Source organism: Eutrema salsugineum, unplaced genomic scaffold, assembly GCF_000478725.1.
Source record: "Eutrema salsugineum unplaced genomic scaffold, Eutsalg1_0 scaffold_3, whole genome shotgun sequence".
Classification (NCBI taxonomy): Eukaryota; Viridiplantae; Streptophyta; class Magnoliopsida; order Brassicales; family Brassicaceae; genus Eutrema; species Eutrema salsugineum.
This window is the reverse complement of record NW_006256756.1, coordinates 11,293,708-11,305,526: the sequence shown is the minus strand read 5'-3', so window position 1 is coordinate 11,305,526 and position 11,819 is coordinate 11,293,708. Positions and strand designations below refer to the sequence as shown.

The window sequence follows — 11,819 nt, the reverse complement described above, 5'->3', positions numbered from 1 at the left end:
ATCAGGTTGAGGTACGCGGCATGTTAGCAACACTGATGAAGAAGATCGAGGAGCAAGATAAACGGAACGAAGCAATCACGGAGCGACTCAACGCTATGACAGAAAGGCAACATCCAACATGGCGAGCCAGGATCCTCGACCCAACGGACGGAGTACGAAGACATTTCGATTTCTCGACGCCTGCAGGAGCCCTTGGAAACGGCGCAACAAATTCCATGGCTCCACCGATGCTTTACCCTCTCGATGAACAAACTTCAGCAGCCACCCGAGCTAATATGTCTGAACCCCCTCCTCTTCGACGAGGCTCGAGGCAGAGTGGAGAAGAAGAAGGAATCAACGTGATCAATCTGGAAAACAATCAAAATCAGGAAATCCCGAACCCCCAATGGAGCGGCTCGGCTCGTCGTATCAACAGGGAGGAACTCGCTTCCGCACTCAACGAATCCAACTCGAAGGACCCACCGATCCAACCCGTGACGGCAATACAAACCAAGAAGGAGAAGACCCTAGTTGGGCCGAGCAGACAGAATTCAAAGGAGAACCGAGGAGAGGAACAACAAAGAAGACCTGCGCCCAAGCTTTGGAGATGGAGGAGCTGCGAGCCTCCATGGCACGGACAGCGGTAGAAATATGCGCCAATCTCAGGTGCACAACGCGATAAGCACCGCACCAGAAATCGACCGAATGCTTGAGGAGACTCAAAGAACCCCATTCATAGCAAGAATCACAGAGGCTAGAGTCCCAAAACCCGGGAAGGTGAGAATCCCATTTTACGAAGGAACAACCAACCCAAAGGCGCACATCACAGCCTTCTGAATTACCATGGGACGAGCCTTCACAAGGAATGCCTCGAGTCTGACCGAACAGGAGAAGGACGCCGGATACTGTTTTCTGTTCGTAAAAAATCTCAGGGGGGCTGCATTGGAATGTTTTTTCAAGACAGGAGCGCAATTCAATCAACAACTTCTAACATCTCTTCGCTCTGTTTTTGAAACAGTACTCAATGTTCATGGACAGGGGGACATCTGATGCCGACCTATGGACGTTGTCCCAAGGACCAAACGAGCCCCTGAGAGATTACGTGGCAAGGTTTAAAGCGGTCGTATCCAAGGTCAAAGGTATAAGCGACAAAGCTGCACTCGAAGCCCTTAAACGATCCCTATGGTACAAGTCCGATTTTCGTCGAGAAATGGCGCTTAATACGCCAAAAACAATCCAAGACGCGCTTCACCGATCATCCGATTTTGTGGTAAACGAGGAAGAGATGAACAATTTGGACGAACAGTACGAAGCAACGAAGGCAGCTATCAGGAGCTCGCTAATAGCGCGCCCCACCAAAAATAATAATCCCGCGACCAACTCAACGGCGCAACACCCGGAGGAACCTAGGGTTGGAGGTGCCCACAATTATCAAGTAGGCTCAGGACACGGAAGAGGCAAGCTGCGCAACAACTCTTGGATCAGAAAACCTAGCAACTACGACGAAAAGGCGTACTGCAAGTTCCACCAAACTCATGGACACTCAACGGCGAACTGCAGAACCCTGGAAGCAAAGCTCGTGGCTAAACTGGCAGCAGGAGAACTCGAGAACTCGGTAAGTCTTAAAGACCTTGTCTTAACCGAGCCAAAAGAAGGAGCTGCACCCAACGACGCGACCAAACCGACAGACCCGCCTCGAAGGGGAATAGTTCGAAGCATGACAGGCTCGGCGAACCCGAAGAACGACCCGAACCGAGACAAAGGATCAACATGATCATGGGGGGGAGATCGCAGTACTACCAGGACACCGTTTCTTTCATTAAAGCCTACCAACGGAAGGCTGAGGCAAAAGAAAACTCGACAGAACCAACCGACTACCCTAACACGGTCATATCATTCGCCGAGGAAGAAACATCAGGAATTGATAGACCGCATACCGACCCGCTAGTAATCGAGCTCATAATCAGACACCACGACATGGCTCGCGTGTTGCTCGATACGGGGAGTTCAGTTGATGTCATATTTCGAGAGACACTCAAGAGGATGGGGATTGACCTTACTGGATTGTCTGAGGTGACAGCAACCCCAAAGCCGCTTACTGGATATTCAGGGGAATCGTCGAGTTCTCAGTAGCCGACCAACCAGCCATCTATAACGTACTCATGGGAACACCATGGATTAATGCAATGAGAGCGATCTCGTCGACCTATCATCTCTGCCTTAAATTCCCCACCCCAACTGGCGTCAAGACAATATGGGGAAACCAGAAAGAATCAAGGATGTGTTTCCTGACCGAGCACAAGCTGCGAAACCCCATCAGTGATGTGCACGCCGACATAGACTGCAAGAAGCTGAAAATAGACCGAGAGCCCGAGCGCGAGCTCTCCAAACTCTTATAGCAATTACAGATTGCGGAGAGTTGCAAAACCCGCGCCGAGCCAACAAGCGATCAAGTGGATTTGGTGTGCATAGACGAGGCTCATCCGCATATGTGCGTCGCGATCGGAGCCAATCTCGGCAAACCCTTAAAGAATGAACTACTGGCTTTCCTCAAAGAAAACATCAACACTTTCGCATGGAGCGCGGAGGATATGCCTGAGATAAGCATCGACATAGCTCGTCACGAACTTAATGTAGACCCCACCTTCAAGCCGATCAAACAGAAAAGGAGGAAGCTCGGCCCGGAAAGAGCCAAAGCCATAAACGACAAAGTAGAAAGGCTGCTCAAGGTAGGATCAATCTCTGAAGCAAAGTATCCAGACTGGCTTGCCAACCCTGTAGTCGTAAAGAAGAAGAATGGCAAATGGCGGGTCTGCGTAGACTTCACAGATCTCAACAAGGCGTGTTCAAAAGATAGTTTCCCGTTACCACACATTGATCAGCTCGTAAAAGCCACGGCCGGTAATAGGCTACTAACGTTTATCGACGCATTCTCAGGATACAATCAGAGATCTTCATGCATACCGATGACAGGAAAAAAACAGCATTCATAAAAGGTCGCGAATATACTGCTATAAGGTCATGCCATTCGGGCTTACAATTTGCCGGAACAACGTACTGATATACTCATATTTTGTCATGTTTAGGATTGCATTTTTGTCCAAATATTGAGTCTCATGCATACATTTAGCTAGTTTTATTAGAGTTTGTCTTTGGTTCTAGCTTTGTTTAAGAATTGCATTAGGTCCTAGAGTGTCCTGCATTTTTGGGATATTTTCAGGTCATTTGGAGGATTTTTGGAGTAACTTGGAGCTGGGATCATGGAGGAACCCTTACCTGTGTACAGCAACTCGGACGGATGGTTTGGTGCCGACGAGACCCCTACTTTGATCGCGTGAGACGAAGGACTTGCACTACGATTCAACCTCCAGTGTTTTCATCAAATATCAAGATAATTGAGTTTAGATTTCCGAACAGTTAGAATCAATGAATTTGGACCAGCGAGCTGAGAGATACGGCCACCGGAAGGCAGACCTGTCTCGTATCCGTTCCGGAGCAATCCCATTCGTCTGGAAAGATCGCCTGTCCGGGGAGTCTTAACATCCGATTCAGATTACATAGTCTTCATAAAAGTTGGAGATGAGCAGGCCACGGATCCAGAACAGGTGGAAAAATTCGATTTGGAGTCGTGAGCAGAGAGTTAAGCTCACCGGAAGATGCACCTGTCTTGGTACAGTTTCAAGACCGGTCCGATGAGTTACAAAAATTGCATGGGACGATGCCTTTCCATTCTGATTCAGTTGCCGGGGTCTTCATCAAGATTTGAGATCTTTGAGTGCGCTGTCCAGAACAGTGAGATCATCCAGTTTGGAGTTATTTCCTGAAAGATACCGTCTCCGGAGTAAACACTGGTCCAAGAGCTTTTCTTTGATCGTTTCAATGCACTGCAGAGATGAGCTATCCGGGGAACCTTCCACTTCCCAAGCGCTGATGGTTTTTTCACCAAAGTTGGAGCTAAGTGAGTTATCTGTCTACTGGAGCTGGAAAATCTGGATTCTGAACAGCGGTCAGGAAGTTGTGATGGTTTATGTATGGTGAGTTCCTTGACACCGGGAAGACTGTGCTCAGTGTTGAAACTTACCTTGAGAGTTCTGTGCTTAAAGATCAACACCGACTCCCACACCAACCAAAGGTACCTTGATGTATTTTCCACTCGTTCAACACTTCAGCAGCACCGGGCATAACATCGTCCAAAAGCTGACAGTGCATTTCCACCCGTTCCAGCTAAAACTCCAGCACCAACCACAACATCGGAGAAGAGCACCTCGGTGTAGTTTGCTCCATTTAACCAGTTCATCCACACCGGCCTCCACACCGGCGCTTTGAACCTCAGTGTTTAACCCAGCGAACCAACCTTTTCACAGCATCGGCCAAGACATCGGCCAGAAGCATGCCGGTGCCAGCTCCATCGTCGAACCCACACTTTCAACACCAGCCATAACATCGACTTTACAGGCCCCAGTGCTAGCATCCACGTCCAATACAGGCTTTACAACACATCCACATCGAGTACAACATCGGCCAAGTGAACCTCAGTGTAGATGTGTTGGCGTTTTTAAGTGTTTTCTCTCTTGGTCAACACCCGGTTTGTCCCGGGTTGACCAGAGACCTAGGGGAGGACTATAAATACTTTTTTAGGGTTTTACCATAAGAACCAAGCTTTATTCCTTTTGTTTCTTTGCCTCTTTTGTAAAAGACTCCTTTAAGAAGAGAAATATCTCCCTTTTTGAGTTTTAATCAGGAAAGAATCAGAGATGTATGTGTTTAAGGCTGCAAATCCATCATCATCCATCTTTCCCTTCTCCATTTCTAATCATTAATCATGCCAATCTTCTCAACTTGCAAAGGTTTAAGAGAGATTATTATGATTAGTGAGTAGTCACCTTAATGAGGTTCTAGATGTGTAGGTTAGGGTGCTAAAGTGTTAGATTAGGGATGCTTAGGGCTAGATTCATGATTTCATCTCTCTAAATAGCTGATCTCTAGGCTAGATCCATACACATCATATGTGGTCTAGATCTTAGGCATTTCATGCACCAAAAGTGTTTGTTTAAATGCCTGAAAGGGCTATGTTAGAGATCTTTGCATTTAATGCCATGATGATGTTTGTTAATTGCTTAGATGATCTTTTAGAACTGCTTCTTAATGCTCATTGATTCATATTTCACAAATGATGATTTTGTTTGAAAATGGATTAGTGTAGAGGTTAATGCCTTCATGAGAGGATTAATCTAGATTAGAGTTCTAAATCATTTGATTCATGTCTCATCATTGTCATTAGCATTTCTAGTTTAGCACCAAAGCACCCTAGGCAACTATCATGTCTAGAATCTCATGCTTCCATCATCTCATTTGCTTAGTTCTTGTTTGATCATTTGCTTAGTTATCAATTTTGTTTTAAGTTCTTAGTTGTCATTAGTCAATCAAAACCTCATCTGTTTACTTGAATTGAGAAACTGATCATATAGCTTAGTGTCTATCACCACATTCTTGGATTGACATCCTCTTTTTAACTACTTTGACAAGGGGATCGATAGCCCTAAGACCCAAAAAGTCTTGTTTATCAAGTACTTATTTTTTGTTTGGTTTGTTTAGCATTAGGCTCTGATCTGTTCTAAGACCCAAAGTGTGGTTTGTTTAGCATTAGGCTCTGATCTGTTCTTGAGATCAAGTACTTATTTTTTGTTTTTACTGATTACTTTCAAGCTCTATTTTTGATTTCAGGTGTATGAACACCAGGTCCAGGTCAAGAAGCTGTGGTCCACCTTTCCCTCTAAACGACAACATCAATCTTTTGGTTCCAAGAAGGAGAAGGGATAGGCATGGAAGACATACTGATCGGGCTGATATGGAAGATCAGAGACAGCATATGGTTGACATTGAGCCGCAGGTTCAAGAGGGGCAACAGGCTTAGGTGCAGCAGGGTAATGGAGTTGGTAATGCCGCTGGTAATGGAGCTGGTAATGCAGCTGGTAATGGAGCAGGTCATGGGTTCCATCAGGGTAATACAGCTGGTAATGGAGCTGGTAATGGGTTCTATCAGGGTAATGTTCCGCAGGAACAGGTGCATCAACAGCAAGCTTATGTCCACCAGGGACAAGCTCCAGCTCATCAGCAAAAGCACCAGGCCAATGTACAGCAAAGAAAACAAGCTCACCACCAACAGCCCTTCCAAAACAAACCAAGGAGATATGAGCAGCCACAGGTCTATGTTGGAGAGAATGACAGGGCCAATGCTCATCAGTATGGAGCAGGGATTCAAGCACCACCTGTGAAAAACAACAATTTTGAAGTGAAGGCATCCTTACTGAATATGGTCCAAAACTCCAAGTTCCATGGATTGGCAATGGAAGATCCTTTGGAACACTTGGACCAATTTGATAAAGTTTGTGACTTGACAAAGATAAATGGAGTATCTGAGGACAGCTTCAAGCTCAGATTATTCCCCTTCAGTCTTGGTGACAAGGCCCACCAATGGGAGAAGAATCTTCCAAGAGGCTCCATTCAAACTTGGGAGCAATGCAAGCAGGCATTTCTGTCTAAGTTCTTCTCAACTTCCAGAACAGCAAAGCTAAGAAACCAAATCTTCAGCTTCACTCAACATAGCAATGAGAGTTTTGGTGAAGTATATGAGAGCTACACTAACCAGTGCCCACACCATGGGTATAATGAGGCTTCTCTTCTCAGCACACTTTATAGAGGGGCTCTTCCCAAGATTAGGAACCAGATGGATACTGCATCAAATGGAAACTTTCTAGGGAAGGAGATTCATGCTGCTTTAGAGCTGGTTGAGAACTTAGCAATGAGCAATGATACATATGGAGAAGACTTTGATAGAGCCAATAGGAGTGAGAGTTCAAGCAGGGATCAAAGGTATGAGAAGGACTTTAAAACACTTGAAAGCAAGCTGGACAAGGTGTTATTGGCCACTTAAAAGCCAATGCACTTTGTAGGAGAGTATGAGGAACCTTCCCAATGCTTTGAGAACATCAGTGAAGAGGGTCTTACTCAGGAAGAGCTAAACTATATTGGGAATCAGAGGTTCCAAAGATATCAGTATGCCAATGCCAATCAGAACCTCTCTTACAGGAATCCCAATGTAGCCAACCCACAAGACCAAGTTTACCCTACCTCTCAAGCTCCACAGAATTTTGTTCCCCAGAACAACTTTCAAGGGTCTTTTCAACCAAAAAATCAGTTTGTTCAGAATCAGGGTTACAGTCAGCATCAGAAACCACTTCAGAGTTCTGGTTTCAGTTCACAGCAGCAACTAAAGGCACCACCAGGGTTTGGTCCACCACAGTTCCAGCAGCAGGCGCCGGTTCATCATCAGTGATAACACCGTATTTTGACTACTTTTATGGATCGATTTGAAATACCTTTTCTATGTTTGTAATTGCTTTCAAGTACTTTTATTACGTTTTTCTAGTATTTGTAATTCCAAGACTCTTTTCAGGAAATTTAGGGAAAAGCTTAACAAAATGGATAGAAGACCAGATTTTTAGCTCAGAGTCAAACCGTCAGAATTACACCCGCGATTGAAGGCCTTCTCACCGTTTGATCCAGCTCAAATTTCGAGATCTCAAAGATGGAAGTATCAGCTTTCGAGCACACTTTACAGCTTGACAATCCAACGGTTCAATCAAAAGATACGCGAAGAGCAAGATGTCCCGTAAACAAGCCGGCAAGCTTTTCCACCCGCGACCAACACGCTATTCCGCGCGGTCACAAGCATCCTGACCGCGGCCAGCCATCCATTCCCCGTCACGCACATCCCGACCGTGACCAGCTTACTCCGAGTTTGAAGACCTATTTCTGAAGCCCGTATCATTTTCCCAGCCTCAATTCCGGAACCCTAGACACCAGAGAGAATTGGATACTATAAATACATATCATTTAGGTCGTTTTTAAAGAGAGAAGAAGAGAGACGAAATACTTTACAGAAATTTTACTTTAAGCTTTGTTTTTAGGTTTTAGGGAGAGAGAGATCTATCTCTTGAACCCTTGTTCTCTTTTTCAATTTCGGTTTTTGTTCTACTTTTTAATACTATGTTTTTGATTTCTTTCATAATGTCTGAGTAGTTTTTTTGTTGGGTCTAAGGGATTTTTGATGGGGATATATATGTTTGGTGAGGATTCCATGAGCTATTGAGCCGAGTCTTAGAACTTTTTCTTCTGAATTCATTTTGACTGCATGAGAGTAGCGTCATGAACTACAATCTGATCTAGATGCTTGGTGACACGAAAGTGTTCATCCGGTGTCAGATCTAGTTTGGGAGAGCAAAACAAACATAGGAGTGGAAACCTACCTATGGGCGATTTGTCAATTCTGACGAGTCTTAAACATAATGCACCTCTTCTTTTCCAGGGCCAGAGTGGAAACCTACTGGTCAGGGTTGAGAGAGATAGTTGTCTATGACTACGACAGTGGCGTATTCATACGTCCGTGACTCCAGTTCGAAAAGTTTAAGCTAAGATCTTATCAAATTTACTCTCTAGCAATGTTTTGAATCGTTCATACCCCTGAGAAACTTCCCTAAACCCCAGCGCCTTTTTTCCATAGATTTACACCGATTTTTATTTAAGCTTTAGTCTAGTATCTTTACTCTTTCAATCGATTGTCATTTAAGCAATTAGGTTTAGCCGTTTTTTCGTTTTTACTCTTTTTCGTTAAGTTTAGTTATTAGGTCATTTTAATTACCGTATTTTCTCTTTAAGATTCGTTTTTACGTTTTAAACACACCCCAAAAACCCTCACAAAACTTGCCTGGTTCTAGACTTCCTTACTTAATATTTCTTTCAAAGGCTTTTGCAGGAAATATCCTCCTTCCCTGTGGATTCGATCCCTAAGTACTAAAATCGATCAGCTGTGCAATTGCGGCTATTGATTTCATTTAGTGTAAAACTTGACACCCTCATCGCGACACCCCACATCAAGTTTTTGGCGCCGTTTCCGGGGACGGCACGCGTTTTCTTTTCTGCAAAACCCTAAGAAAGGTTGGTAAATCGACTCTAGAACCCCTTTTTCTGCATATTTCCATTTTTCGGTTATTTTGTTTCCATTCCCAAAGCAATAGATCCTATAAATCGAAATCCCTACTATGAGGGAGGTTTTTACAACACTCCTCAAGCCACCAGACGCAGAGAGAAGCAGTACCTACGCGATCGTTACGAAGAAGTTCAAACCGAAGACTACAGAATGTTCCTGAACGAGCCCTACGTACCTCCAATGGTAAACCCTAGACCTCCTGTTCATCGTCCGCCTCACCAAGATGAAAACATCCGGCACACTCACCGATTGAGTCAGCTAGAAACGGTGGTCATCACTTAATGGCAGCTCATGCCGCATCAAGAACCGCATTCCACGAGAAAATTGACAACATGTCAACTCACTTTAACAAAAAGCTTGAAGATCTTTCTGCTCAAGTTAAAACCATCGAGACTCAAGCAACCAAAGATGCTGAGACTATCAAGGAGAGGATAGAAGCAGTTGAAGGACGAGTCGGAGAGAACGAAGTTAGCATTGGCAAAGCCAGTGGAAACATCCGCACCTTAGAGGTCAAGCTCGATGAAGCAGAAGAAACTATTAACAACCATAACAACCAAACCTACTCCTACGTGGAAGACATTTGGGATGGAGTACACAAGGTTCAAGACAAAGCAGAAGAAATCGACTCAATCGTGGACAAAGTAGTCTATGGCCTTGGTGAAGTCAAAGAGAAGGTCGAAAAGCTTATGCAAGGACTTGAAACAAACGGTTCGACGCTTCCCATCAAAGATCTTGACCTAAAAGAAGAGGAAATAGAGTTGGAAGATCCAAAAATCAGTTTAGATGGCAAAGGAGAAGATGAAACAGCTGAACCATCTCGGAGTCTCCTTCCTGCGGTCGGGATTCCCGCGACCGCGGCCAACCACCCTCGAGCCGCGGTCGTGAGCCTCCTACCCGCGGAAAATAGTCGGTCAGATTCGCTTCAGCCCTTTTCTATTCTTACAGGTCAATGTTCATTTGGTGAACCTGCTGGGATGGTCAAGACACCTTTTCTTGAGCAAACAGTGTACGCCATCAGCTCCAAAACATCTTGAGACGAAGATGAGGTATTTCCCTGCAACATACTCTTAGCATATGAAGATGAATATGAAGGGCAATATCTCGAGGACGAAGACTATCGTCTGTTCATAGAAGGAGGCAATCCAGACAAATTGTTGGAATTAAGCGCACCAATCTCCAGGGAGAGACTTATTGAATTCAACATGTTTGTGAAATCGATCCCTATTTATACAGGTTTCGATGATATATGGCATCTTGGTTGTTTTCAAGCTTTCTTTAGGTACAGCAAGGAGACAAAAGAGGATATCCAAACTTTTGGGAGGGCCAGACGCCTGACTTTTCCCAGGACATCACCTGATGCTGCAATTTATTCAATCCACCTTCAAAGACCCGAAGACTGCAGCTACTATACCAACAAAATCAGCAAGGAAAAGCTTGACGAATTCAATGATGTAGTTCAAAATTTACCTGAAGGAATCACCTTTGCCAGAGCTTGCAAAGACTTCATAATAGGCCATTACTTCTGTGAGAGCAAGGAACCAATCCCTGAAATAGAAGACTTGTTCAATCATGCCAGAAGAGGTAAACCTGTTCGAACACCTCACAAAATCGAAGGTGCATGTCAGTTTCTCATCTCTTGTTCTATTAGAGGTGAAATGCTTAAAAATGTGCTTTGTGATTTTGGAGCTTGTCTTAACATGATGTCCAACGCAGTTGCTTTGAGACTTGGTATTAAGCACCTGCGCAGGACTAGAGCAAAGATTAGTCTAGCTGATGATTCCAATGCAACGCCTCAAGGAATAGCTCATGACATTCCTTTGAGAATAGGAGATTGCATCGTGCCTGTCGACTTCTACATTGTCGAAACGAGAGACGCAACACATCCAGTGATTCTCGGATGGTCTTTTCTACCAACTTCCGGAGCTATAATGAACTGGCCAAACCGGAGGATTTCATTTGCTAATATCGACAAAGATGTCTTCGCAGAAGCTGTCCCATACAACAGCAAAACATGAAAACGTTCTGCAACAGAAGAGTTTGAAGAAGAGCTTTGGAGTGACGAAGAACCTGCTAGGCAAAGCAAGGAGATGTCGAAAAAGTCTTGTCTCAGGACAAGATCTTCTTCATTGGACTAAGCCACGTCCAACACCAAAAGTCGAGCTAAACGACTTAAAACAAAAGCGCTTAATGGGAGGCAATCCATTTAGGTATTGTTTTCTTTAGGATTTTTCTTTCTTTTTCCATTGATCTTTTTTTTTTTGCTTAGTTTCAGGTGGTTCTTATAAAACAAAAAAGCCAAAAAAATTAAAAAAAACAGAAAAGACCAAAAAGAAGGATGATCCCTGACTGCTCGGCCCAGCAGGAACCAAGGAGAAGCAGGAAACATGCCGCGATATAAGCCCCCGCGGTCGCAGGCGTTCTGACCATGGGAAACAGCTCCTCGACTGCGGCCGCGTCTTTCTGACCGCGGCCGAGCACCGGTTTACCGCGGTCGCGTGACCTCTGACCGCGGCAGATGGTCGTTGAGACGAAACCCGACCCCAAAACACCCACTTCACCTTATTCCACCTCACCAGTCCCCATTCCACCTCATTCATCACTTCCCACCACCTTCATCACCACCTATCACCTTCATCACCACCTATCACCAAACCTCTTCGAATGAATCCGGTCCATCACCACCAGTATCCCGGATCCAGGTAAGTTCTCTTTGGCCTTACCAATTCGATTATCTATGCATTTTTCTCATCCAATCTCGACTTGTTTCACACTGAGGACAGTGTGATTTAAG

At 44.7% G+C, this 11,819-nt stretch overlaps 1 pseudogene; it reads right to left on the bottom strand.

Moving 5' to 3' along the window:
- Positions 1-6,547: 6,547 nt before the first annotated feature.
- Positions 6,548-6,645, bottom strand: LOC112085881 (annotated as a pseudogene).
- Between the last annotated feature and the right edge of the window lie 5,174 nt (positions 6,646-11,819).